Source organism: Mustela nigripes, chromosome 2, assembly GCF_022355385.1.
Source record: "Mustela nigripes isolate SB6536 chromosome 2, MUSNIG.SB6536, whole genome shotgun sequence".
Taxonomy (NCBI): Eukaryota; Metazoa; Chordata; class Mammalia; order Carnivora; family Mustelidae; genus Mustela; species Mustela nigripes.
The window spans coordinates 73,509,095-73,536,274 of record NC_081558.1 but is presented as its reverse complement, the minus strand read 5'-3'; the positions used below and the strand labels follow the sequence as shown (position 1 = coordinate 73,536,274).

Below are 27,180 nucleotides of genomic sequence, written 5' to 3'. Positions count from 1 at the left end.
GGTAAATCTGAGAGCCCGCATTTCTAACAAGCTTGTGGGTAATAGCTGTGCTGTGGGTCCATGGAACACTCTTTGAGAAGGAGAGAATTACATTCTCCAGTATGCTTGAAATGCGGCTACTCTGAATTGAGATGTGCTGTGCAGTACATGTAAAATACGCAGTGGACATCAATGACTTAATATGAAAAAAATACAAAATATCTCATTAATATTTTAAATAGATTTCATATTATACTTATAGTATTTTGGTCATACTGGATTAAATAAAATATACTATTAAAATTAAATTAATTTCACTTCTTTCTTTTGATAAAAATTTATTTATTTATTTGTCGGAGAGAAAGACAGAAATAGAGCACAAGCAGAGGGAAAAACAGGCAGAAGGAGAAGCAGACTCCCTGCCCAGCAGGGAGCCTGATGCAGGACCTAGTCCCAGGACCCTGGGATCATGACCTGAGCTGAAGTCAGACTCTCAACCAACTGAGCCGCCCATGCGTCCCAATTTCACTTATTTCTTTTTACTTTTTAAATGTGGCTACCTGAAAACATAAAATTACCTACCTGTCTCCTATTCTGTTTTTATTGGACAGTGCTGGTCTAGACTGAGCCTTGCTACTTTGTGCAAATTCTGAATCCCTACATACTAGCAAAAAAATCATGATCAGATTAACTTCACTAAGTTCAGTTTTCCCTCATAAACTAGGAGTAAAAAAGTGTTTTCCTTCTAGGGTTGTTGTGATTACTGAACAAGAGAACCAAATAAAATGCTTAAAACCTGGTAACTCTGAAGTTGAGCTGTAGAGCTGGGATTTCAGTAAGGACCACCAAACAAACAAAAATCATATGATGCTTCATATTTTTAAAGATTTTAAATGCTTATTTCTTTTTTAGAGAGAACAAGAGGTTAGGGGGAAGGACAGAGGGAGAGAGAATCCTAAGCAGTCTCCATGCCCAGGATAGCACTGGATATAGGGCTCAACCTCACAACCCCAGGATCATGAGTAGGACGCTCAACAGACTGAGCCATCCGGGTGCCCCCGATATTTCATATTTTTAAAATATGCCAAACATATTAAAGAAGTACTTTCATAGTCTTTCTCGCCAATCATTTGAAAAGTGATTTTGGCCAAACACATCACAGAAATTTTGCCATGCTCATTCTCCTTATTTCCTAAATGTGATAAAATTGGTGAGGTTTCCAGTGAACACAGGGCTACCGAGTCGAGGTCTATCATCAGTGTCTGACATAACTAGGGCACCTACCTTTCCAGGCTGGGGATCACCTGAGCCATGACAATCTTGCTTGCACAGAACTACATTTTACTCTTGGTCCTCACAGCAATTTACATAAAAAAAAAAATTATCTCTTCCAAATTCCATGTTTTCATCAGTCTATCTCTTCTCAGAACACCCAGGGTCTAGATGAATTCACTAGAAGTCTATTTGCTGAGTGGACAGTTTGTCTAAAGCCAATTAGTGGAAAGGCTAATTTGCCAAATGACTGATACATCAAATTCACTTACACCTTTCAACTATTTAGCTATGGTTCATGGGTTTTGATTTTGTCCTCATTGCAACATTTCAAGACATGCTTAATTTGTTTTTGTCACAGTCCCCACTGCTCTGGATAGAACAAAAGGGCAAAGAGAGGAAGAGGCCAAAGGAACAGCAGAGGGATGAGACCTGAGGAGGGGAAGCTATGGAAAAGAAGAGAAACACTGCAGAGGTAAGAGGTACATAATTATAAGATGACATTCTCAAATAAGGATCATTCTTATGAATATATTTTTCAAGAGTATATCATTAATCATGCAAACAGACAATGGTAATAGTTCCTGATATGCAAGAAAATATTCTAGAATGTTTTTTGAGTATGTGGAGAATCCTTAACAATATAATGTCTTTGGGCATTGCCATTTTCATATTCAGTCATTGCCCCTGTGAAATACCTTCCTTATGCCCCAGTCTCCATGTCTATCTGTTTCTTTCATTCTCCAGCTGGTAGTAATAAGCAGCAGGGGCAAAAATGGAAAGTAGTCCCTCAGAAATAGCTTTTGAAAATGGAAGCTGAGTGGATTGGTCACCCTGAACACATTTGCCTTGGGTATCCAGTGAGTCAACTTCTGGAAGCTGGCTTGCCTATGGATGGACAGGAATTTGACAATGGGTGAGTTAAGGGGGAAAAGGGAAGCCCAAACAACCAAAGATGTTGCTCCACTTTTGTAAGAAAAAGGTTTAGGCAAACAATGATCAGAAATGTACTTTTTTGTTTGTTTGTTTAAGTTCCCAAGCTGTAGTGATCTAAAGCAGTATCAAAAAATGTTTGACCCTCAACCAGCACCCTGAGCCCTGCCCAGCAACTCACCAACCCATCACTTAGCAACCATGCTCTTCCTTCCTACTTAAGTGGATGTGATGGGAGAACCTTCTGACATACTCCTTGGTCACTGCACTTGGTGTATGTGATAATCAGAAATCGAATTGCCATCTTGAGTCTCCCAACTATATTAGCACAGTGCTTGCTTCGGCAGCACATATACCAACTATACTAGCACAGAAGTGTGAACAGAGGTGAGCTTAGAGATTAGAAAAGAAATATACCACTGTGTTAATGAGATAGTATAATTCACAGATGAGTGTCTAGACCCACACTGAAGGTGTTAGTATGACACAAGAATGAGTTGGGGAACAGGGGCACAGAGAGATCTGAAAGGTCACACCGTCAGTGCTCAACTCAGATCGAGAATGCCCCTTGTGGGGGCACCTGGGTGGCTCAGTCGGTTGAGTGCCTGGGATTGAGACCCTGGGATTGAGCCCCAGGGTCGAGCTCCCTTTTCAGTGGGGAGTCTGCCTCTCCTCCTGTGCCCCACCCTCTGCTCGTGCTCTCTCTCGATCAAATAAATACATAGAATCTTTAAAAAAAATAGTAATGTTCCTTCTGCCTCTCTCCACCTGTGCGGTCCTAGATGCAGGCATATTCATCTCATGAGATGGAAACCTGAGGTCATCAAACCTGCCTGATGCAAAAGTTGCTTACTAGATTTGATTGTCTCTACTCTTCAGTGTTTGCACAACAAAGTTTCTAAATATACTTTGGTTCACATGAGTTACAAATTATGAGTTTCTGAGTCTCTTAGCAGATACTGTTTTTTCTATAAATTCTGCTTTATAATCATTTCCAGGACAATCAAAGCAGCCAATTTACTCCATCTTTACATTCTGGGATAGATATTTGGATCCTTGTTTATAAAGGAAATAACTAAATCTCAAACATGTAAGGAATATACTCAGGGTATCGCAGCTGTTCAAAAAACTTGGACACGTATATTTGACTCCAAAGTCTCTGGGACACAACCTTTGCAGCCTCCAACCTTCAAAGAGTCACTAGCAAGTCACTCTTGGGAGGTGACAGAGCTGTGATCTGAGCCTGATTCTGAATTAGGGAAAATCCACGCTTTGTCAGGCAGTCTTTTCTGAACAGTAATGTCATAATCACATCAACTACTTGCAAGTTCCTGGTTTTATCCTTTTGAAAGTTGTATTATTGTGAATAGTAAGAACTATATAGAGGTGCTTTCTGCTTTCCGTTTTTCTCATATGTAATTCATATTTTAATTATTGAAGTAGGAAAAAGCTGGCACTATTTTTTGTTTGGTTTGGTTTTTGTTGTTGTTTGTTTGTTGTTTGTTTTTTGTTTTGTCTACAAAACACCAATTAATGGGTGCCTGGGTGGCTTAGTGGGTTAGGCCTCTGCCTCCGGCTCAGGTCATGATCTCAGGGTCCTGGGATCGAGCCCCACATTGGTCTCTCTGCTCAGCGGGGAGCCTGCTTCCTCTTCTCTCTCTGCCTACTTGTGACCTCTCTCTCTGTGTGTGTAAAATAAATTAATAAAATCTTAAAAAAAGAAAAACACCCATTAACTTCTCACATAGTAACAGCACTCTCAGGTGAACACAGGATATTACTGATAAGGTGACTAGACTCTAGAAATAAACCTTTGGGTCAGCATCAGCTTTGGGCTGAGGTAAGGAGTTATGCCTTACCTACCACACACACACACACACACACACACTCACAAGGAATAAAAATAAAGTCAACCAAAAACTGACTAACACAGGAGTCCAGCCAGTAGTGAAAACCAGAAATTCTAGAGCTGACAAAAGCAAACATTAAGATAAAACTCAAAAGCAAAAAAAGAAAAAATTCACAAAAAACTAAACCAAACCAAACCAACAAACAAAAAAATAGGGACAAAGCAGAAATAGCTCTAGGATTAACTCATCATAATAACCTTGAAAATGCTCAATCATCAAAGTTTCCTTTTTTTCCCTTGTGTTATAAATATTTGTCTTTCACAATTTATGACTCCCTGAGTTAGTACTTGGATCCCTTGGGAGACAGTGAAGACAGACCAAGGATTTACCACTTTCTCAGTGGAGAGAGTAGAAGGCTTCACAATGGGATCCTTGATAGGTACATATGATAATTCTCAGAATATTAAGCTTATCAGGACATCCTGTTCTTTGGTAAAATAAGGTTTTCCTGATACAAATATTCCTGACCTTGGGAAAGTGTTTATGATTGTTATGTACAAAAGGATGTGTTTTTGTATTTGCATCTGTGAAATGAGAGCAATGAATGATGCTAGGAAATTGTGGGAACACAATTCATTGGTGGGAGTGCTTCCAATATTTTAAAAGGCTCAAATTGGCATTAGAGGATAACATGAGAATTTACCTTAATGCCACTTAAGCCTTAACAAAGGAAGAATGACAACTAACATAGAAAAAAAGAGTTTCTTTCAGAACACAGGAAACTGAGTCAGAGAAAAATCTGGATCTCAGATTCCAAGTTCCAATTTTGGCATGAATGAGGTCATTAGGAAGTAAGGGCATGTGAATGACAAACTTTCATTTGAGGGAAAGGCAGTGATAAGATGGCAAATGAAGCCTGTATAATTCAACCAACAATCCTACTTGTTATAAAAAAAAAAAAAAAGGAAAAAGAAGGGAAGGGAAGAAAGAAAGAAAGATAGAATGAGAGAGAGAGAAAGAAAGAAAGAAAAAAGAAAGAAAGAAAGAAAGAAAGAAAGAAAGAAAGAAAGAAAGAAAGAAAGAAAGAAAGAAAGAGGGAGGAAGGAAAGAAGGAAGGAAGGGGCAAAATATCCAGCAAACAGACAAAAAACTGAAAACCATGTAAAGGCCTAGTTCTAAACATAGAGTGGGATCAAAATAACCCGCAGGACATTCCTTGGCAGACAATGAAGGAACAAGAACACAGTAGTAGGTGACAAGCCTGACACCTACAGGATCATATCTACAAGAGCATCAGCCAAATGTGAGCCTCTCTGGGTACATACTGACTGTGATTCGGCTGGACTCTTTTGACTTGGAAATGGGACGTTAATGTGAAAGGTGCATCTGTTTGTATGAACTTTTGCCAAAGAAAAACTCTCACCTGGGTCCCTTGGAAGATGGTTAAATCAATGGGAAAAACAAACAAACAAGCAACAAAACCAGCTTTTGCTTTACAATGATTCTGTATTACAGTTAAATTTCCTAAAATATATTGTTTTGTATTAAGCCAGTTGTGTCATTCAAAATCATCATGCCTTTTTGGGTCCATATCAGTAACTTCCAACTGTTGGTGGTATTCTTTCTCAACCATCATGACCAGGTTGCAATGAAAACAAATCAAAGAACAAATTCTTTCACACATAGAAACATTTAGTATCAAACACGTGTAACAGTTTATAAACTAGTGAGTAAACTTAAGGAGTGCCAGCCCTCTGTCCTTCCAAGTGCTCTGATGGCGCATACCAGAAAGAGGCCTCAGGACAAATGCACCAGTGTTTCACTAGCAAGAGTCAGGCAACAAAGAAACCTAGGAATCTACTCTGCCTTTGGGATAATTTGGATCTATCACCTTTATCTATCTATCTATCTTTCTATCTATCTACCTACCTACCTATCATGCACCTACCTATCTACCTATCATCTATCTTTTAGAATCTAAGATTTGTTTATTTCTTTGTTTATTTATGTATTTGAGACAGAGAGAGTGTGTGTGTGAGAGAGAGAGAAAGATCATAAGTCAGGGCAGAGTGGGAGAGGGAGAGTCAGACTCCTTGCTGAGCAGGGAGCCCGATGCAGAACTTGATCCCAGGGCCCTGAGATCATGACCTGAGCCAAAGGCAGACCCTTAAATGACTGAGCCACCTAAGTGTGCCCCAATCTTGTAGAGCCTAAAGTTCCATTCTAAAGCATACAATGCAGGTTTATTAGATTCTTGTACCCTTTGCATGTCAGCTTGGAAATGCCTATAAAATGTGCCATATGCTAAGCTGTAGAATAAAGGCACCCAATGCTAAAGTATATAGACCATATTCTCTCAACTGAAGTGCTGATTACCAGATGTAATCTGAATCACTGAATTCTCTCAACAACTTCATGACATTGGATTTACCATTATTCTTATTTTATCAGTGAGGAAACTGATGTCAGAGAGTCTAAGTATTTTGTCCAATGTCACAGCCTAGCAGGTGGCAGTGGAGGTCATTAGACCCAAGTGTATTTTGGGTTTTTGGTTTGTTTGTTTTTTAACATGGGAGTTTTCCTGGCACCATCATCAGAGCTCTGCATGACTCCTGTGTTCCTAAAAGCGAGAGGAGGAAACTATTAGAGAAAAAACATTAAAAGGTAATACTTCATCATGAGATGAAGTAAAAGGCATAAGGGAGAAAAGAACGGCATTGATTTCCAGTGACAGACCTTTATCACACGTGTCCCCTTCCATGGGGGCTCAGGAGGGTTTAATTGCTGTCGAACCAAATGAAAATTATGAAACAGACTCTCTCTCTCTTTTTTCCCTGTGTCGTAATAAATGACCTCTCCTGCCAATTTCGAATTGCTAGACAATATTTTTTGTTCATTAGAAGGACGTCAATTCTGGTAGGGGATGACTCAGCTGATTGAGTCACCATGATTTTACACTGCTTGGTTTAATTACAGTTTTGTTCTTTCACAGGATGTTTTACCAAAACTACTTCTAAAACCTCTGATTAATATTATAAGTCAGTCTATAAAAAATAAAATCAAGTTCAATCTTTTTTTTTTTTTTTCAAAAGCGTGGTGAATTTCTTCTTAAAGAGTAGAACACAGGAAAACATCCAAAAAAGAAAAGATCTCACCATTTCCTTTATTTATTCTCACTTCATATGTACTAAACTATCTTCAAGTTGAACGAATTCCCAAGAAACTAAACAAGCAAGCACACTGCTCAGACCAGTTCTGGCATGCCCAGTTCTGTGTGAGCCAATGGCAATCCTGAGGTAAATAACTCAGTTCCACACTTCTCTGAGGAAAAGATTATAATTGAATATTACCATGGAAGCATATGCTTGTGATGGCTTTAAAGATATATATTTTAAAAGGTTTGGATTTTAGGGCTAGGCTAAATAAAGACAGGTGCCTTTCTCTGCCTTTCTTTGCCTTCTCTTCTGCACTCCCCTTCTTGTATGTACAGATCAAATGTGCGTTCAGACCCCCACACATATTCAACATTCTGAACCAAACTGCACGTCCGTGGGGACAACTGAACAGTATTGGAGACTTTGCTGCCCCCCCTCCAATAGGCAGTGTTGAACTGACAATTTATGCCTGCAGGTGGCTGCTTGCAAATGCAATTAGGCCCTGCTCCCACTGGGAGGGCTCAAATGCACCTCATTAACTGGCCTGAGACTGTATTAATACTAGTAATTTTCCACCTGCAAGAAAAATGGAGAGCTTACTCCAAAGGAAGTAAAATATATGGTCAGGCGTCTAGGCCACATAGCCAGTGTGATTTTGTAAAGACAAGTATCCAAGCCTTGGGCCCTTATGCTTGCATTGGGTTGGATCATCTTAGGCTCATTAAGAAAGATCTTTCTCAACAGAAAAAGAAACTCCTGCTCCTGCTTGGGGGGTTTTGAAAAATACAGCATGTGGTCTTTCCAAAGCAAGGTGTTTCCAGTTTAGTGGAAGAAACACAGGCTTTGTTTGGAGTAAGACCAACAACCTACGTTCTGATCATGGCTTGAAGATGTGAGCAGACTGATGAGTCGCAGAATCCGAATTTGAACATGGATTTCTTCATGCTAGTCTCATGCTCTTTCATCAAGTACTCAGGATCCAGGACATAAAACCAAATGAATGAATGTCCTGTCCTAGGAAATCAATAATGAAGGCCTTCATCAGTTTTAGTTAATCATTTACAAAACACAGGTTTATAAAAGCAGGTTATGTTATTATGAAATAACATTTTAGGAGATCTTTCTGGGATTATGATATACCATTAGACATCATTCTCAGATGCAACAGAAAGCATGTTTCTTATGATTTGTGGATTGTTGAAGCTGTATGTTTCTGTTAGTTAGAAAATAAAACTTAAAATAAAAACAATGGGCTATTAATTTCAGATAATTCCTAATGTGAGTCAGAAAAAAAAGCAGGTGGTTTTGAAGGTAAGAGAGGAGGCAAGAATTGAGTTCTTACAGTCTAGTAGCCCGAGGGGAAGAAAAGAGTTCCAAGGATAATGAGGACTATGGAGGGGAGGAGAGAGGATGGTGACTCACTCTACCCCACAGCCACATCCAGGACATGAGTGTGCTGGGTGACAAATAAGCAGTCGTTGCTAGGACCATGCAAATTTCAGATCTATCTGCTTTAGAATAATAGGCTTTCAAGTTTTCTGGTAAGGTGGTGTATTAGCATATTTAAGAGTTCAGTCTCCAGATTTGGAGCATCAGGGTTTGAATCCTTGTTCTATCACCTACTGACTGTGTCTTTTGCAAGTTACCTGATCCATTAAAGCCTCAAATAGACACATTAGTATTACCTCTCTTGCAAGCTGATTACAGAGGTTAAATGGAAAAATCCATGTAATGTGCTTGGCACAGAATAGGTACTCAACTTGTTAGCTCTGAGTATTGGGTCTTGGACATCACTCTCACTCTTTGCTCTGATCCTTAGCTTGGTTTACAAAAACACCACTAGGCACTGTTTCAACATGTTCCAAAACAAGAAAAAGATGATGCAGAACTATGAATAAAAAATGAAACAAGAGTTCTTGGTCCAGCCAATGCCATGTGCTCTTTTAAACCTTTATCTCTTTTCTACCAACCCTTCAAGGATCAACTCAACTCGACCTTTATAAGTTCCAACCCCCACCCCCAAATCAGATGAATCATTCCTCCTCTCTTCAAATTGCCAAAACGCATGGTGTCTACCCCTACTTAGATCAGTTAGTTCTTTCTGCTTGGTACAGTGGTTAATTGTATGACTATCTCACCAACTAACTTAGGAAATACTTGAGGACTCATCTCTGATTCCAAACAGAGGCTAATGCTTTCAACATAGCAAATAATGCTATCAATGCCTATTTAATTAATATTGAAACAAAAAAAATTTTCATGGACAATTAAGACACTGAACATACACACATGCACACACACACACATAACCTAACTTTCACTAACTTTGTCTCAAAAGTGAAAATGTACACATAGCCTCCCTGTACAATGCAGTATTTGGAGGGGAACAGTGCATTTTTCTAATCAACGAAAGATGTGAAGGCAGCTCTACACTCTTCTCAACTTGGTAGCCTTAATTAGCCTCACAGAAAAGATCAAGGAAAGAAAACAGACCAATAGTCCTGCACATAGAATTGTATTATTGAGAGAAAATTCCTGTAGCTCTTTGTTGTTCTCTGTAATGAATGAAAGGAAAGATGGGAACCCACCTGAAAAAGACAGTTGGAACACAGAGTTAATGACAAATTTCCTTGTAATTGCAAAGACATATATTTTAATACATATTTATATTAAATATATATTTATATTTATATCTTTATAAAAATATTTTATATGTGTTATGTTTTATAAAAATATTTTATTATATATAAATATACAAAATATATTTATATACCATAATAAATATATTTATTAAATATATGATATATTTATGTTATAACAAATATACCATATGTATTAAATATATTATATTAAAATATCTAAAATAAATATATTTTATAAAATATTTATATCAATATATAATTATAGGAATAATATACATAATATATTTATGTATTATATATATATGTATATATATAAATATATATATTAAAAAATTTCTCACAAAGGTTATTGTTACAAACCAGGGGGCCTGAGTCTAGGACCCCCCCCATACAAATAATTCCTGTATAGAGACATTTATTTATTTACTTATTTATATTATTGAGGTATAGTTAACAAACAGTGTTCATTAGTTTCAGGTGTACAACATAGTGACTGAACAGTCTTGTACATTACTCAGTTCCCACCATAAGTACAGTCACAGTTACTGTCTGTTACAATACCACATGATTATAATATAATTAACCATATTCCCTATGCTGTACTTTTCATCTTTTCATCCCCGGGACTTATTTATTCTATAACTGGAAGTTTCTACTTGTTACTCCCCTTCACCTATTAGCCCACCCCCCCACCTTCCCTCTGGCAACCACCAGTTTGTTTTTTATATTTAGGTATCTTTGAGAGATCATTTTTAATTAAATTATGTTTAAGTACCCAGTACAGTTTCTTATCAAAACCCTGAGCGCCTCAACCAACACCTACAAATTCCCAGGTTACTTAAAACAAGAAATGTAGGGGTCCCTGGGTGGCTCAGTGGATTAAAGCCTCTGCCTTCAGCTCAGGTCCTGATCCCAGGGTCCTGGGATTGAGCCCTGCATCAGGCTCTCTGCTTAGTGGGGAGCCTGCTTCCTCCTCTCTCTCTCTCTGCCTGCCTCTCTGCCTACTTGTGATCTCTCTCTGTCAAATAAATAAAATCTAAAACAAAACAAAACAAAGCAAAAAAAAAAAAAAAGTAGGTCTGTTGTTTGGAAAAAAAATGTTTCAAACTCTCTCTCCTCTCCCTCTTTCTCCTACTCTCTCTCTCTCTCACACACACAAACACACACAAACACACACATGCATACTATATTTTGAGAGCACAGAGTGATCCCAAATGTGCCACCAATCACCACCAGCATAGCTCTTTCCCTTGCTGTGTAAGAGGAATTCAGATTATTTTTTTAAGTCACTGTTTGGATCCAGAAAGCCTTTTCTTTTTAGTCTCAAGAAACACAACAATCAATTCCTTTAAGAGAGAAAAATGTGTGTTTCCCAAATATGTTGCACAGAAAAGATAAGGTGGCTTCTCCCTAGGGAGATGGGAAGAACAAACAGTGTTGTCAACACAGGAAGGCCGCTGCAGAGGTGGACACATCCCCCTGCCACCCTGATTAGAGAAAGCCAGGAAGTAAAGGGCTGTTTACTTGGGAACTGCCATGAGAACCAGCCTGTAGCCCCCACCCCAAGGGGGGAAGAGGAGAAACAGCCCAATCTGGGAAAGCCTGGGATCCCAACAGAGCCTTCTTCTCCCATCCTCTGCGGGGTGATCTGTGTCTGAACTTGGGACTGGGGTGCCAAGGAAGAAGCCACCATGCCTGCTCTCCCCGGGACAGAACTGGGAAGAGGGCCAGAGAAACCCGACAAGGCTTTAGGATGGGAAGAAGAGCTCTAAGACTCTTGACTTTAGACTGTCTCTAGGGAAAAAAGAGCTCTAGAGGGTAATCTATGTCACATGGATGCTGTGACAATTTCGCTAAGCAGGAACTCAGTCTGTCAGGATTCCTTCCATTGCATAATCCCACGTTATCATGGGCCACGAAAAACTTACATGGTGGCATATGAAACTCTAGCATAAATCGTTTTATTTTAAAACTCTGAAGGTCAGTGCACGCGCAAGTGGGCATGCGCAAAAGAAGCCAGGCATGCAGGTCCTTCCGCTCCCCAGTGAGGGTCCCGTCTGGGATCCCAGCACCCAAGCCTGCGCATGCTTGCTTAGCACTGTGATGTAGCACATATTTCTCTGGCAGGTCACGCTCATCATTGACGCTGGAGGCTTCAAGACACAGGCTGCTGGGTCTTCCAGTGTGTCCCTGTGGGTTTCAGATCGTCCTCCTGCATTTGTCTTTTTTTTCCCCCCTCTCCTACTTCACATCTGTCTTTCCTTCTCCACCACCTGCCCCGCTGACTTCAGACTCTAGCTTCAGCTTTAGAGACAACAGCCATACATCAACCCCTTAACCACCTTCCATAACTGTGAAAGGTTACATTTCTGTAAAAAGACAGTTTATTCTTTATCTGGTTCTCTTTCTCTGGTCGAAGTCTGCCTTATACCATCTAAATTCCAGAAAAGAATTTGCCAGTGTTCTTGGTACTGGGGTTGACATACCACATGATTTGATATAAGGCAAAATGGTGCTTTTGAGATTTCTGATAAAATTAACTCATGAAAAAATAATTGTAAAGTTGAAGAATGGGACAGGAGCAGATGGCAATAAACACCATTCAAAAGCAATGAAACTGACAGCTGAAAACCTTGTGGATTCTGGATTAGATAATGTTTCAAGGAATATATGTTCATTTTATATGCATAGACCTATGTTATGTTTATATATACACATGTAAGTGTGTGTACTCATAGAGAGTAAGAAAAACAACATGTTAGCTAGCAAACACCTCCATGGGACTCTTTTCTTAAAATAAACATGAATTAATAGGCTGCCAAAGGAATACTGAAATGTGAACCTTTAATCCAAGCTGGTTTGGAGAACATAACATTCCTCTCTGTAAGGAGAAATAAAAATGATTGGCTACAATGCTTCATATATTACTTCTTTACACTTCAACTCATTTCCAAAAATGCTTCAGGTAGCTTGCAAAATATGTACACAAAAACAAAATAAAGTAAAATAAAAGTAAGTAAAATAAAATAAAATCAACCATTGTTGAACAAGGTAAAATAGGACTCAAAATATAAAACAGAGCTGGTTTAATATGAATTCAACAAAATGTAGAAATTTAAAAGAACACAAGCAATTAATTCCTGTGCAGTTGGTAACAGGTACCAGCAGCATGAAGACCTGAAAAACTAATGTAGTGTTAAACTAAATTAATCAAAATTTAGTATCCTGTATATGGAAACTGATTATTTAATTTTACCCTTTACTAATCAAGTCCTTTCTATAGTATTTATTCAATTTATGGTTCCAAGTCCTTAAAGATTTAGACAATCAGGAAAATGTTCAGTCAAGATTAACAAAATAGTGAAAAGACTTAAGATGCCTTGGGAAGAATGGTTAAAGGACCTGAGTAGTTTTAACCTAGAGAAGAAGGATTTTATGAGACAGAATAAATTTTCAATTTAAAGGACTCCCATGTAGAATAGGGCACATTTGAAATATGTTGCCTGGAGAAAAATATAAAGTCAAGAATTAGAGGTAGAGTAAATAAATGTAAGCTGACTGTAATATTCATATCCATACAAACGTAAATATGATATAAAATGTTTTGAGTGATTTTGAGCTGAGGTCTTCAAGGAAGCGAGCCTCCTTCTCATTGGGGATGTCCCCAAAAGAGGCAAACACTGGGCATGAGCCTGGAAAGAGATAATGTCAACAGTCATTTCCTGTCTTAATCCATATCATAAACACCATCCCAGGACTGGTAGTATACGCTTTTTCCAAAAATCAGAGGTCAAGTCCTTGCAGTTTAAGAAACAGAACAGAGCCCTAAAATGTGAATGCTTGGGTGCTTTGTTCATTTTCCTGGGGAGCTAACATGTGAAAAATACCCATACCTGAGACACACCTATTACCCAGTGATACCCTGCCCACTCTCCTTGATTTCTCCTTCTACAGTTTATGACCTTTCCAATGTCCCTCTTGGAATTATAAACCAGAGGTTACCGGAACCATTTCCAGCCTACAGATAAATACGTTTAACCCTACATGGAGTTTAAAGTTTTAAAATTAGTTTCCAACATTTAAAAACAAAGAAAATTCACAGGAAATGACAGACTGAAAACTGGTCTTGTAAATAGAAAGATCTGGAACTGCTAAACTTTCTTCCCTGCATGGCATTATCATGATCGAAGCTGAATTTTATTTTTCCTTTTTAGTGAAACCTAAGTCCACAGTTTGCCACCACTCTTCATTGTCTCCTGCATGTATGTTATCTAACTGGCCTTGCTGAATTTGCAGTCCTTGCCATGTACTCTGAGCACACTGACTGTTAGACGACTTTTTTTTTTTGACTGGGAAACCTTTAGTAAATGTTTATATATATTCTTAAGAATGTCTTAGCTGAGTTCCCTAGAGATTAGAGCTTGAGGCAAGGATTAAGTGTGGGTACTTTACTTGGGATGTGCAAACCGAGGGCAACAAGAGTACAGAAAGAAGAAAGTGAGAGAGGAAATCAAAGGAATCAATTGCTTGGAGATGTATAATGTCGCTGGGCACAGCGCTGCACATGGCCAGTGCAAACACCAGCCCAGTGCGATGTCTCAGGACAGTTTGTAGAGGAAACTGTATTACCATGGACAGATAGATTAGCTCCCTCCCTCTACTGCTTCCTACTGGTCTAAATTTGGCCCATTGGAAGTTAACCTCTCTATGCTTCTGGCTTGCATGATCTAGTCCCTTCCATGACTTCTATGATGTCAGATTTACATCCTGAAGTGCAGGTTTTTCACCCTATTCTCAAAATGGGAGGCGAGACAAAAGTTCTGGGTGTATGACTGGTGAGGCTAGCTGTCAGTAGCAGCCAAGGGCATTGCAAATAGGTGCTCAGCCCCCAGTGCTGGAACTTGCCACAGACAGGTCTGAATGGAATCAGTCGGCCTCCAAGGAAAAGCAAATGAATGAGAGGCATTGGTCATGATGTTGAGGAAGTCAAAGGCAAGGGTCAGCCAAATATGTATGCCCTGCAGGTCCAATCTGGTCTGCCACTTATTATTATTATATATTTTTTTTACATCCCATGAGCTAACGATGATTTTACATTTTTAAATGGTTAAAAAAAATCAAAGGGAGAATAATATTTCACAACATATGCAAATTATGTGAACTCCCAACATCAGTGACCATAAATAAAATTTTATTGGAACACAGACACGGTCATTCATTATGGATTGTCTATGTCTGCTCTTATGAACAGAAACTGTGCAGCCTGCACACGATAAAATATTTACCTAGAGGCTTTTTGGAAAAGGTTTGCCAATCTCTGGTCTAAGGAAGCCCATTTATTATATCAGAATCAAGAAGCAAAATGGAACATTCTCAGCAAAATGCAATAGGGCTATAATTGCTCAAAAATTATGTTAAAAGCTATTATAATTTATACATACCAACTTACATTTTCATAATTGTGAATGTAATCACAGTCCCATGTGCCATCCAAAGAGCTTTCTGTGGTTAATGTCCCATGTCTATGTATGAAATCACCTACAAAAAAGACAAAATAACTTTTCTGGCTTTAACCCAAAGAGTAATAGTCACTCTCCTCCAGATGAAAATAATCTCAGAGCATTATTCAGACATAGAAGAGAGCAAGAAAAAGAGGTGGTATTAGTAATTAAGTTTCTTATTCAAGTTGCATGTTCTGAATTTAAAAATCCTACGTGAGGGAAAAAAAAAAAAAGATGGACACACCCAGAGAAGCCACATCTCCAAGCATGTTCCTCTACCCTAGTGGGCACCTGATTTTCTGGGGTTATCCTTTGAGTTGAGTTGAAGGTCCACAGTGAGCCCACACGGTGCCAGGTGAGAGGATTTGCAGCCACATCAGTAATAGGACCAATTTTGCTGGCGGGTAGAACCACAGAAGCAGTCTCTGTGACTGACTATATTAAGAACTCCGGACAAAAAAAGATTTTGAGCATTTAGAGGCTATCTTTTATTTGGGGATTAACGAAATGCTGTTTATTTATTCACTCGGAAAGCATCTGCTAAGAGCCTATTATGTATGAAGTGCTAGGGATACTCACACAAACAGGACACTGTGTCTGCCCTGGCCCTTGGGATAGGATCCAGTGACGCTCCGGCCCCTATGACTGGATGCCATAAACTATGCATTTGCTCCCAGAATAGCCCTCCCCGGGGACCTGGGCTCTCAGTGGAACAGCATCTAACTATTCTTGGCTCCCCTTCCCAAGACGAGCCTGACCTTTCGTGGCTGCTGGAGAACACAACTGACTGGAGTCATGCAAGCCTCACCCAGGACATGCGCCCCAAAGCCAAGCTTCTCCAGGGCCTGGGCTCCAGGAGGCCTCCTCCACTCGGTCAGCCTCTCAGACGCCAGCCTAGCTTAGGATAACCAGACATTCTTCTGATCTGTTTAAGTGTGGATCTTCCTTGGGAGTCTTAGAGGGCTTTGGGCTGTGAAGCTGGGCCTGACTTATTCACGTGCTTTAGGAGCCCTGAGTTCTTCCTTTTGGATAGCATCAACAAAGCCTGGGAAGGAGTCTCTTGGAAACAGCCTCTTGGTCACGCTCTGTGCATATGCTAACATGTTCTCAATACTGACTCCTAAGAAATAGCACTTTTTTGAAAGTAGTTTGCCATGAGGCAGCGAGGGGTAGAAGGACACACATACATTCTCTTTGATTACTTTCCACCATCTTTGGTCATTACATGTACATCGCTAAGTTCTACAGTTCTGCCCTAAAGGGGAAGGAAAGCTGTATCTCTGGGTGTAGAGTAAGAATTCTGTCACTTGAATGCCTCAAAAGCAGTTTATCTTGTTATTTCATAATCTTAAAGAAGTTATGGTCATGACATTCTGGGAAAGGCAAAACTATGGGGACAGTAAAAAGATCAGGGGTTGTCAGGCCTTAGGGAAGAAGGGGGATGAATAGGCAGAGAGCACAGAGGAGTGTTAGGGGAGTGAAAAATACCTACATGACAGTGGGATGGTGAATAGATGCAATGATACATTTGTCCAGACCCATAGCATGTACAACACCAAGAGTGATTGCCACGTAAACTTGGACGCCGAGTGACGACAACATGTCAATGTAAGGTCATCAGTTATAACAAATGCGCCACCAGGAGTGGGAGGCTAAGGAGGCTGAGCATGTGTGGGGGAGGGAGTGCATGAGAAATTCTCCGTACGCTCCTCTCCGTGAGGCTGGGAATCTAAAACTGCTCCAAAAAATTAAAAATTGAAAAAAAAAAAGTCTCTGAAAAATGGTGGTAACAGAGAACACTTGATGGTATCAAAGAAATGTAAACAGATGGTTCCATGTAGAAATATAAAAGCAAACTCTTCCAGGGAGACAAAGTCTTTGCCTTCGGCTGTGCGTCGGTGTCCTGCGTGTAACTGGACAAGTTTAGACCACCTTGAGCTTCAGTGTCCTAGTTTCGAAAATGACAAAGTAGGGCAAGGCTCCTTGTCTATGAATTTTTGAATGCTAGAAGAGCATAAAAATTTGGCTTATTGTTAATTTAATTTATTGAACTGAATCCAGCTCTCATCTTCTATGGCGGCTCTTTTATGTGATTCCAGAAAAATCTAGGCTAAGCTAGAATGTTCTTTCAGTTGACCATTGTGCATGGCTTGGCTGCTGGCCTGAACTCTTGTCCTTCTGCATCTACATCTTCCCTTACCCCCTCAGCTCCTCTGCCCACCTGCAGTCCCAGCTCACCAGGCTTCTGCCCCATCCCAGATGCAGAATTTCAGAGAAGGCCATGATCTTGAGTATAAAGAAAGCATTTTGAAGAAAATGTTTCCCAGTGTTTTTACAAGGATTCTACACACATTCCGCAAAGTGCTGGGTTAAGCTTTAACACGCAGTCCCCTGGGAACGGGAGTACCCTGAAAGGAGAATGAGCATTGTTCTTTCCCGCATCGTGCCATGAGTGTTAGGGGCAAGGCCTTCAGATGAGCCTTTGGGAGAATATATAGGTAAAAACCTAAAAATATTTCCTACAGATTCATATTTTATACCAATGGGTAGGCTCTAAACAAATAAGACAAAAATCATGTGTAGTCAAACTAACAGCAGGAAATACCCAAGAGTTCTCATCTTCTAGTATTCTAGTGTAGTATAAATGTGAACGATGTCCTCTACCTCCAACCCTTTCTTCCCCAGCACTGAAAGAAAAATAAATAAATAAATAAAATTCTTTCTATAGTTGAATGCCAGAGTAGACAATTGGCTTGCCTTTAGGGGCTGGGTTATATATAAATATGTATATTATTTTTAAAAGAAGAATCATAATTAGTACAACAAGTTCACATTATGGAATGTGGGCTTATCCTGGGTCTTACACCTATTCCGTGGAATGGCAAAGGGAAAATAAGCTGTTTTCTTCATTTTCTCTCTCTTTGCTGACCTGTAATAGTTGGGGTTTTGTGTTAAAAGTTTGCATTATGACATTGCCTCGTATCTATAGGAAATTCAACATCAGGCCTCAGTAGAGTCAGTGCATGGGGCCAACTGGAAGGAAAGATTTCTGGGGCAACCTGAGAGTAGGCAGAACCCTTATAGGATGATAGGTTCTGAAAGAGGGAAAAGAGTTGTTGAGGCAGGAGATAATGAATGATGGGTGCTGGGCTCATGCTTCAAGGGAGCATAGGTCATCATCTCAGAAGGTCTGGCTCTGGATCCAGGAAGGTGTGACACTGGGCCTGGGGTAGAGCAAGAGGATCCCTAACTGCAGAGGGCATGAGTATGAGAGATGGGCAGGCCCCTGTGGCATCACAGTGCATCCTTAAGTGAATTAGAGCAAGGTTCTCCTTTGGCAGACAGCCCTGACCCAAGGTGCACAGCTTGGCACCAGCCTCTCAACTGAACTCCTGCCTCACCCCTCCACCCCTGCCCAGCACTTTTTAGTAGTGCTCAGACTGTGCAACACAGTGGCCTAGATGAGGAGAGCCACACCACAGGGGGAGCGATGGTCAAGATTTGTCTTAATCCTCTCGCTTTGTGAAACCAAGATGGTCTCAGGGCTTGGGGCGTCCTAGCAGGTGGGGGCTGCCGAAAGCGGAGGAAGGCAGCCAGGTCTCTCATTTTGTGCACTGCGCTCGAGAACAATCCTTTAATCCCAAAAACAATCCCTGCAACAAGAAACACTGATTCTCCTTTTATTTAATTAGAGGACTGTTTTCTCATGAGCATTCTGCCTGATTTATGAATACCTATTGTTTAAAAAGTAATTGCGGATTCAGCACTGCTCAAGGGAAGTGAGACCATGTAGGCTCGTGCTGCTTACTTTACATTTTTCAAAGCTTATACTTAAATGTATATGATTCATTTTATTATGATGCTTAGAATCAAGGCATTCCAGGAGGCACTCCATGACTATGTGTTATTTTTGATAGTTGTTAAGACATGTGGAGAAGGCTGCACCAAACCAGTCAGAACCCCGTCAGGCTGCAAGACAAAAAGTCTTGCAATTTGGAGCCGTGAGCAGGCTAAGGCTGAGTCTTCAAGATGCCCCCCAGCTTCAGACATTAACCCAATAAACAGGAGATCCATTTCAAATGAATGAAAGATTGAATCGTACTTTCAAGGACTTACTACCACCCAATGGCAATCAGGTACATTTTTCCACAGATATCTTGATGTTCTCTAGACACCCACATGCATTTTAGAGAAAAGTTTACAGGTTTGGGGAAAATTGTACATGGTAGTATCTGCCACCATGGGGCCAATTCATTTCAGTTTCCTTCCCTGCGGCATTAGGAGCTGGAACTCTACAGGCAGGCACGTGTGAGCTCAAATGAAAGCTCTAGCGTCATCATTTGATGTTTAATATCATGCATTCGTCTTATCCTAACTTTATGATTTCTACCATCTTCCATCATTAACTCCCACCCTTCCCCCGTCCCAGGCCACCAGCCAAAAGGAACTCCTTACTCACTCTTCCCCACACGGAGCTAGGCAGTTCCACACCCTTGCCTTTGGCCGTGTTGTTTTTTTCTGCCTCATCTCTGTTCCCAAGGCAACGAGAATGACAAAAATGTCCAGGAGGCTAAGACTTATTTACAATTGCAACACTACATTTAATAGACATGAAGTAAGAGTGTTGGCCACACCCTAGTAGGAACACCGTCTTCTCCTCTCAGAGAGCAAAATATTCAAATATACATTTACTCTTTCTCAACAGCTATTTACCTGGCACCTATTATGTCCTAGACTTTGTTCTGAGCATTGGAGATACAGCAGTAAAAACAATCTAAAACCCTTTCATTCACAAGGGCTCCCAAATAAATCTATTAACTGCTTTATGTTCAGAAATATATTTGGTTCCCCATTCTAACTCAAAAAAATACCTGAAGTTACACAATTAACCTGAAATTATTCCATTAATATCTGGAAACTATTTATAGTTGGCATTTTAGTCATATATGTATGACTAGAGGGTGTTTGCACAATGTTCTCCAAAGTTCTAGTTGAATAGTCAACATTGCTTTCCATTGTCTGTAGGATAATTGCATACACTTACAGTTGGGGGAAAAAAAGTTCTGGTTTTAAAAACTGACTGAGTTTTAGAAAAATTTTCACTACTTAAAATTTTAAATTAAAGTTTTCAGGCTAGTTTTTTAATAAAACACATATACAGAAAAGTACACAGAACATAATTGTGACTTTCAGTGAATCACATGATGAATTTCTCAGAGCAGACTGCATGTTACCACCACTCAGATGTAGAAAGAAAATATTACTGACACCCTCAGAAATATTGCTTGTCTTGTAGAAGTCAAAACACCCACCCTTCTCCGCAAAGTTGACATCTAATAATCTTAACTTTGACTTAGTTTTGAACTCCATATAAATGGGATTTAAAAATCTGTATTCTTACATGTCTGGCTTTCTTTGACACAACATGATGTTGTGAGATTTGCCCATGTTATGGTATGTGGCTGTATGCTAGTGTGTGAATATGCCACAGCTGATTTTCCTGTGCTATTCGTAATGAAACTTTCTGCTTCACTCTAACCCTTACTTATATACAATTCATCTTTCAAACTTGAAATCTACACAAAGACCCATTTCCTCATTTTATTCATATTCTCGCCTCTTGATGACATCGATCAAAGAATGAGTCTCTTCGGCTCTGGTATGTCAATTAAGCCTCTGTCCCTACAATGAAATAGTGAAAGTATGGTGTGTGTATGGATTTTAACTACCCTCAATAAGACTTTGCCAAAAATTTTCCCTAAACATGGTAAATTTCCTTCATCACCTCCTCCTGTAACTCTCAGAAGTCTATTCCTGTGCTAGAGTACGTAGTTCAGACTGATTTGGAATACGCTTCCACGTGAAAAGGGGTCCCATTTGTGGTTTCTAAATATCATTGATTCTCATCCTGTCTTAGAGACCTGCCCTTGTGGACTCACAGATCACTAACATTCCACCTGTTTTTATAAAATTACCATCTATAGATGAGTTTATGTTACATGGATTTTTGCCTGGTCAGCACTGAGCAGAAGGAAAAAAAAAAGTCACCTCAACAGGCTAATGATGAAACAAATAGGATGGTCCTTAGCCAGCTATGTCTGCCAAAGCTACAGGAGTGGATTTCTGAAATCTGTTGACTTGACAAAGAAGTTGGTCATTGCCTCCTGAGGTTTTCTTTATGTAGCACCCTGAGGAGAAGTCCCTGTCAGAGCTTTGTTCCAAAATCCGCTCTACTTCCCTGAGCAATTATACTGTTTTTACTTCAAAGAGCTTAAAAATGTTAAAATAAGGTTTTCAGAATATGCAAAGCCAGATTCATGACTCAAAGGCACATTTTTCATTTTATCTCTGCTCATATCTTAACCTCACTATCTCTTTTCTTTTGCCCATTTTTTCCCCTTTTATCCATTTTTAGCTAGCAATCTTGAGTGGTACTGTAACCTGAAATAATATCTGAAACAAAGTAGAGGAGATAGTTACTAACACATGAATTGTGTTATTACTGGTTTGGTTACTGACTGTTCTTGTGATTCAGAAGCACCACCATTTTTATCAGGGCACACAGATGAGAAAATGAAAAGCCATATTATCTGTCAAATTTATCATGGTCTCTTGGGTTCAAACCATGCTATAATTATTTTCTAAATTAATCACAATCTCTCAAATTTTAAAATTCTATTTTTTTCTCTTTGAGGGATTACTTGATAACTTAGGAGAAAAATTACTGAGAGGCAGTTTTTCTGGAAACATTTTCATGCTTCTGCCTATCATTCTACATTATTGTCTGGTACAGAAAAATTTTTAAGATATTCTATTTAAAAGAGAAAAATAGTACCCTATGATTTTATTCCCTTGAATAAGCATAAAGTATCTCTAGGAAGATACACAAGTAACTGATAACAAGGGTTACCTGTTTGCCGGCTGGTAACTGACTGAATGGAAGAACAGATAAGGGTGAAATATTTCACTGTCTTTGTATTTTTTTTTTTTTTTTAGATTTTATTTATTTACTTATTTGACAAAGAGTGAGCACAAGCAGAGGGAGCATCAGAGGGACAAGGAGAAGCAGGCTTCCCGCTGAGAAGGGCTCTATCCCAGAACCCCGAGATCATGATCTGAGCTAGAGGCAGAGGCTTGGTTAACTGAGCCACTCAGGCGCCCCTAACTGATGCTATCTTTACTGAGTTTTGGCACACGTTGACAAGTTACAAAATCAAGAACTTAAATAAACAAACAAAAAAATCATACAGAAAAAGTTTTCAAAACAAAAGCACCTCTACCCCAGTAAAACCAGGACAATTATCATAAAAGCTATTTCTATATAGCAGTGTTTTTATATAGTTATGATAATGAGGCTTGAGAAGTCAATTAAATGCAATTATGTCAACATGCCAAAAATCTAATAGAGTAAATTTATCTATGTATATATATGTGTATATATGCATGTGTGTGTGTGTATTTATTTATTTTTACTGTGATCTTCAAAGGGAAGGGTATAAATTTGCTGCTGGCCATTATAGAACAAGTTGCACTAGGCTGAGCAAAATAAAAATTAGACAACTGGAAAAAATGCATGTAACATTTTTTAAAACATTGAGCTACAGGACAAAGTAGGACATGATCCTTGAGATAAGGAAACTAATGTGGGGAGTCCTAGAATCAACCCCACTTTCTGCCTCAAAGCATACTCCAGACCACAGTGCAGTAAGGGAAACCAAGTCTCTGGTGGTATACGAACTGAGCTAAGGAAACGGCGATCAGAGTCAAGGGAGGCTGGGGCAGCCGGAATCTGTGGGACAGACTGGAAAGGAGGAAGCCACGCAGAGATTGACATTAGGGTCTTAAGTGTGTTGCTGAATTCTGGGCCGCATAATGTAGGATAAAAATCCACGAGTCTGGGAAAAATGATTGGAGATCTGTAATCTGATCATTTTCCAGAGATCTCATGGAGCTGGCAGAAGTTTGCATCCTGGTAAGTCAGTGGGGAGAGTCCTCAGTGAATGCCAGAGCATTCAATAGAGACACCAGAAGAGAAAATAGTATGCAAATAAGACTAAACCAGTCCTAGAATAAAAGCAACTTGAAGCCAGCTTTCCTATAGAACTTGCTACATTTATGGAAATGGGTTGTATTTGTATTGTGCAAGACACTTGCCACAAGATATGTGTGGCTTCTGAGTACTCAAAATGTGGCCAGTGTGATTACGGAAATTAAATTTTTTTTTTTAAGATTTTATTTATTTATTTGACAGAGAGAGATCACAAGTAGGCAGAGAGGCAGGCAGAGAGAGGAAGGGAAGCAGGCTCCCTGCTGAGCAGAGAGCCTGATGTGGGACTCGATCCCAGGACCCTGAGATCATGACCTGAGCCGAAGGCAGTGGTTTAACACACTGAGCCACCCAGTGCCCCCAGAAATTAAATTTTAATTGTCTTTAGCATTCACTAACAAATTTAAATGGCCACATGTGGCTAATAGCTACGTGTTACCCCTAACTTCAGACTCACTATAGCAACATTAAAAACTTGAAAACAATCTTCAGAAGGATCAAGCTCATTCTAAAATAACAACTGCCTTTGAGAATATAAAGTAATTACTTTTTATAAAAGAAAACAAGGGGCATCTGGGTGGCTTTGCCGGTTAAGCATACATATGACTCTTGATCTCAACTCAGGTCTCAGTCTCAGGGTTGTGAGTTCAAGTCCTGCATTGAGTTCCATGCTAGGTGTGGAACCTACATTAAAAAAATGAAAAACAGAAGGAAGAAACAAAAAGAAAACAAAATATTCGCTCCTGGCTCAACCATGTGACAAAAAGCAGACTGTAGAAGTAACAGTGTTTGACTTCTAAGACTAGATCAGAAAGGCATTGGAGCTACCATCTTAGTCTCTTAAATCTTGATAAGAAAAGCCATCTGCCATGTTGGGGAAACTGAGCAACCCCTCCTCAATCCTCCCAGCCTCGCCAAAGGCTAGAACCAGCTTGCCAGCCATGTAGGTGAACTATGTTGGAAAAGATCTTCTGACCTCTGTCACTCCATCAGATAACTGCAGCATCAGGGACTTCTAACCACAACCTGATGACAAACTCTGAACTAGAACCAGTCAAGCCACTCCTGCATTTCTGGATGGCAGACAGGATTAGAGGCTATAAAAAATATGTCACTGCTCTTTCACACCATTATGTTTGGCGACATCTTTCCAAACACAGTATTAGATAACTCAGGAGATAGGGAATTATTTAATAACAGTAAATTTGACAAACCTAAATGAAAAAATACAAATTGCTCCAAACATACTAATTATCACGACTGTCACAAGAAAAAAATAGAATATATGAACAGCTTGTTATCTATGAAAGAAAAGGAATTTGTCATTAAAATGTTCCCACAAACAAATTCCAGGCTCTGATGACTCACTTCACTGGTGAATTCTACCAAAGTGTTAAGAGAAAAGAAAATTATATGACTTCCTCCAAACTCTTCCAGAAAATAGAGGAGGAAAAAACATATCTAAACTCATTTTACAAGGCCAGCATAACTCAGATACCATATCCAGGAAAGACATTAAAGAAAAGAAAGCCACAGACTAATATTCCTCAGGAACATAAACTCAAATATCCCTAAGAAAATACTAGCAAATTGAATCCACTTATAAATAGAATAATGCATCATGACCAAGTGAATTTTTCTCAGGATTACAAAATTGGACTAACATGTAAAAATCAATTAACGGGAAATGTTTTGAAATTAAACATTGATAATGGTTGCAAAACCTAAAGAATATACTAAAAATCACTGAACTGTATACTTGAAAAGGATAAACTTTAATGGCATGTGAATTATATCTCAGTAAAGCTATTACAAAACTTGCAATTAGTATAAGTCATCAAATTAAGAGAAAAAGAAGGAAAATTCATGATTGTCTTAAAAGATGAATAAGAAGTACTTAACAAAATTCATATCCCACTCATGTTAAAAACTCAGAGAAAGTTAGAAACTTAGCCTGATAAAGAAAATCTAAGAAAACAAACTGCAGATAACATCATCCTTGAAGGTGAAATGCTGAATGCTTTCTTCCTAAGATCAGGAACAAGGCAAGGATATCCACGCTCACCATTTCTATTCATCATTGTGCTAGAGATCATAGATAAGGCAAGAAAAATAAATAAAAGGACAAAGCAAAACTGTCTTTATCTACTGACAACATAAGGGTCTCTAGAAAAAGCCCTAATATAATCTAAAAAAAAAAAAAAAAAAAAAAAAAAAGCTGTGCTAACCAATGAGTTTAGCTATTTTGCAAAATGAAAAACCAACCCACAAAAGTCTATTGAGTTTTTATATACTAACAATGAACAACTGGAAATTGAAATTGAAAAATAAAACAACTTTGTTTATAAAAGCAAAGACATCCATTTTTAGCCAAGATGGAATAACGGGTACCCTTCTGCCCAAAACGGTTTTTTTAAAAAGGACAAAATATATGGAACAAAAGTTTTCAAGATCCTAGATACCAGATAAAGAAGGCCTGTAATTCCTGAGAGACAGAGAACAAACGAGGTGAGTCATCCAGTTGCTTCATACTGTCATGAGACAGTTTCCAGGCAGGCTGTGGTAAAGCGGGGGGCAGGGCGGGAGGGTCCCCAGGGAAAGGACTCCCTGAGTTGAGGAGATGAACTTAGGCATCCAGAAGGACCATGGCAGACAGAATTTACCAGACAGAATTTACCTACGGAGAAGAGATAACTGAATACAGAGAGAACGTGGAATTTCGGCAGGGTGTGGGAAGAAACTGCCAGAACCCACAGAGAGAATTAGAGGTAATAGTTCCCAGCACTCACACTAGTCTAGAAACCATACCATTATCTACCTACCGGAGTGGAAACCCTCCTGATTCATTGGGCAAGGGGTAGATGGCCAATGTGTCTCGTCCAAGTAGTGCCCGACAAAACTTGAAATCAAGACTCTAAAAGATCAAACTGTTTCCAAATGACTTCACTGCAATCCTGGCGCCAATCTTAAGGATATTTATAGGAATACAAAAATATCCAGCTCTAACAACACAAGTTTTACAGCAGTGGAAGGTCAATAAAGAATTACCATGCGTAATAATACAATAATAACATAAGGGAACACTATGCAGGTGTGAAAAAATGTAAAGATGAAGAAAATCTCTCTGAAATAACATGGAATGATTTCCAAGACAGTTTACAGCGAAAAAAATGCTAAGCCCTAAAAAATTGTCTAAAATTGTTTGTTACACATTTTTAAAATTAAATTTTATTTGTCAGAAAGAGAGAGAGAAAGAGCACCAACAGAGGGAGCAGCAGACAGAGGGAGAAACAGGCTCCCTGCTGAAAAAGGAACCCAATTTGGGACTCGATTCCAGACCCCTCTAGGATCATGACCTGAGCCAAAGGCAGGTGCTCAACCGACTGAGCCACCCAGGCATCCCAGTAGGTTAGACTTTATAGAAGAAAGGAATATAAGATTGTACACCTGTATCTGCTTATTTGTCTAACAGTGATTCTCTCCTGGCTACATTCCTGAAGAAGGAATTCTGGAAAGATAAACTGGAGACTAAGAAAATGGTTAGCCACAGGGGTTTGTGGGAAAAGGTTGGGAATAAAGAGATGAGGGAATAAGGTACCAGGGTTGAAGGGGGAGTATACTTCCTTGAATATAACTTTTGAGCAAACTCTGACTCCTAAAACTATAGTAACATTTCATACATCCTTCACATACCTACCCCAAAATTACACAAATTATTAAAAGCAATCAGGACATGAGGATAACTCAAAATGGAATACTAACACTAGCAAGTGAACCTGACTCTACTACAGATAAATACAC

General features: G+C 39.3%; 1 long non-coding RNA gene across 1 annotated transcript in view; it reads right to left on the bottom strand.

Annotated features, from left to right (window-relative positions):
* Positions 1-26,290, bottom strand: part of LOC132009950 (uncharacterized) — a 33,194-nt gene extending 6,904 nt beyond the window's left edge. Inside the window, exons 1-2 of the long non-coding RNA XR_009402105.1 lie at positions 26,202-26,290; positions 15,281-15,369 (exon numbers count right to left, since the gene is read on the bottom strand). This is a non-coding gene — a long non-coding RNA (uncharacterized LOC132009950). The remainder of the gene's footprint in view (positions 1-15,280; positions 15,370-26,201) is intronic.
* Between the last annotated feature and the right edge of the window lie 890 nt (positions 26,291-27,180).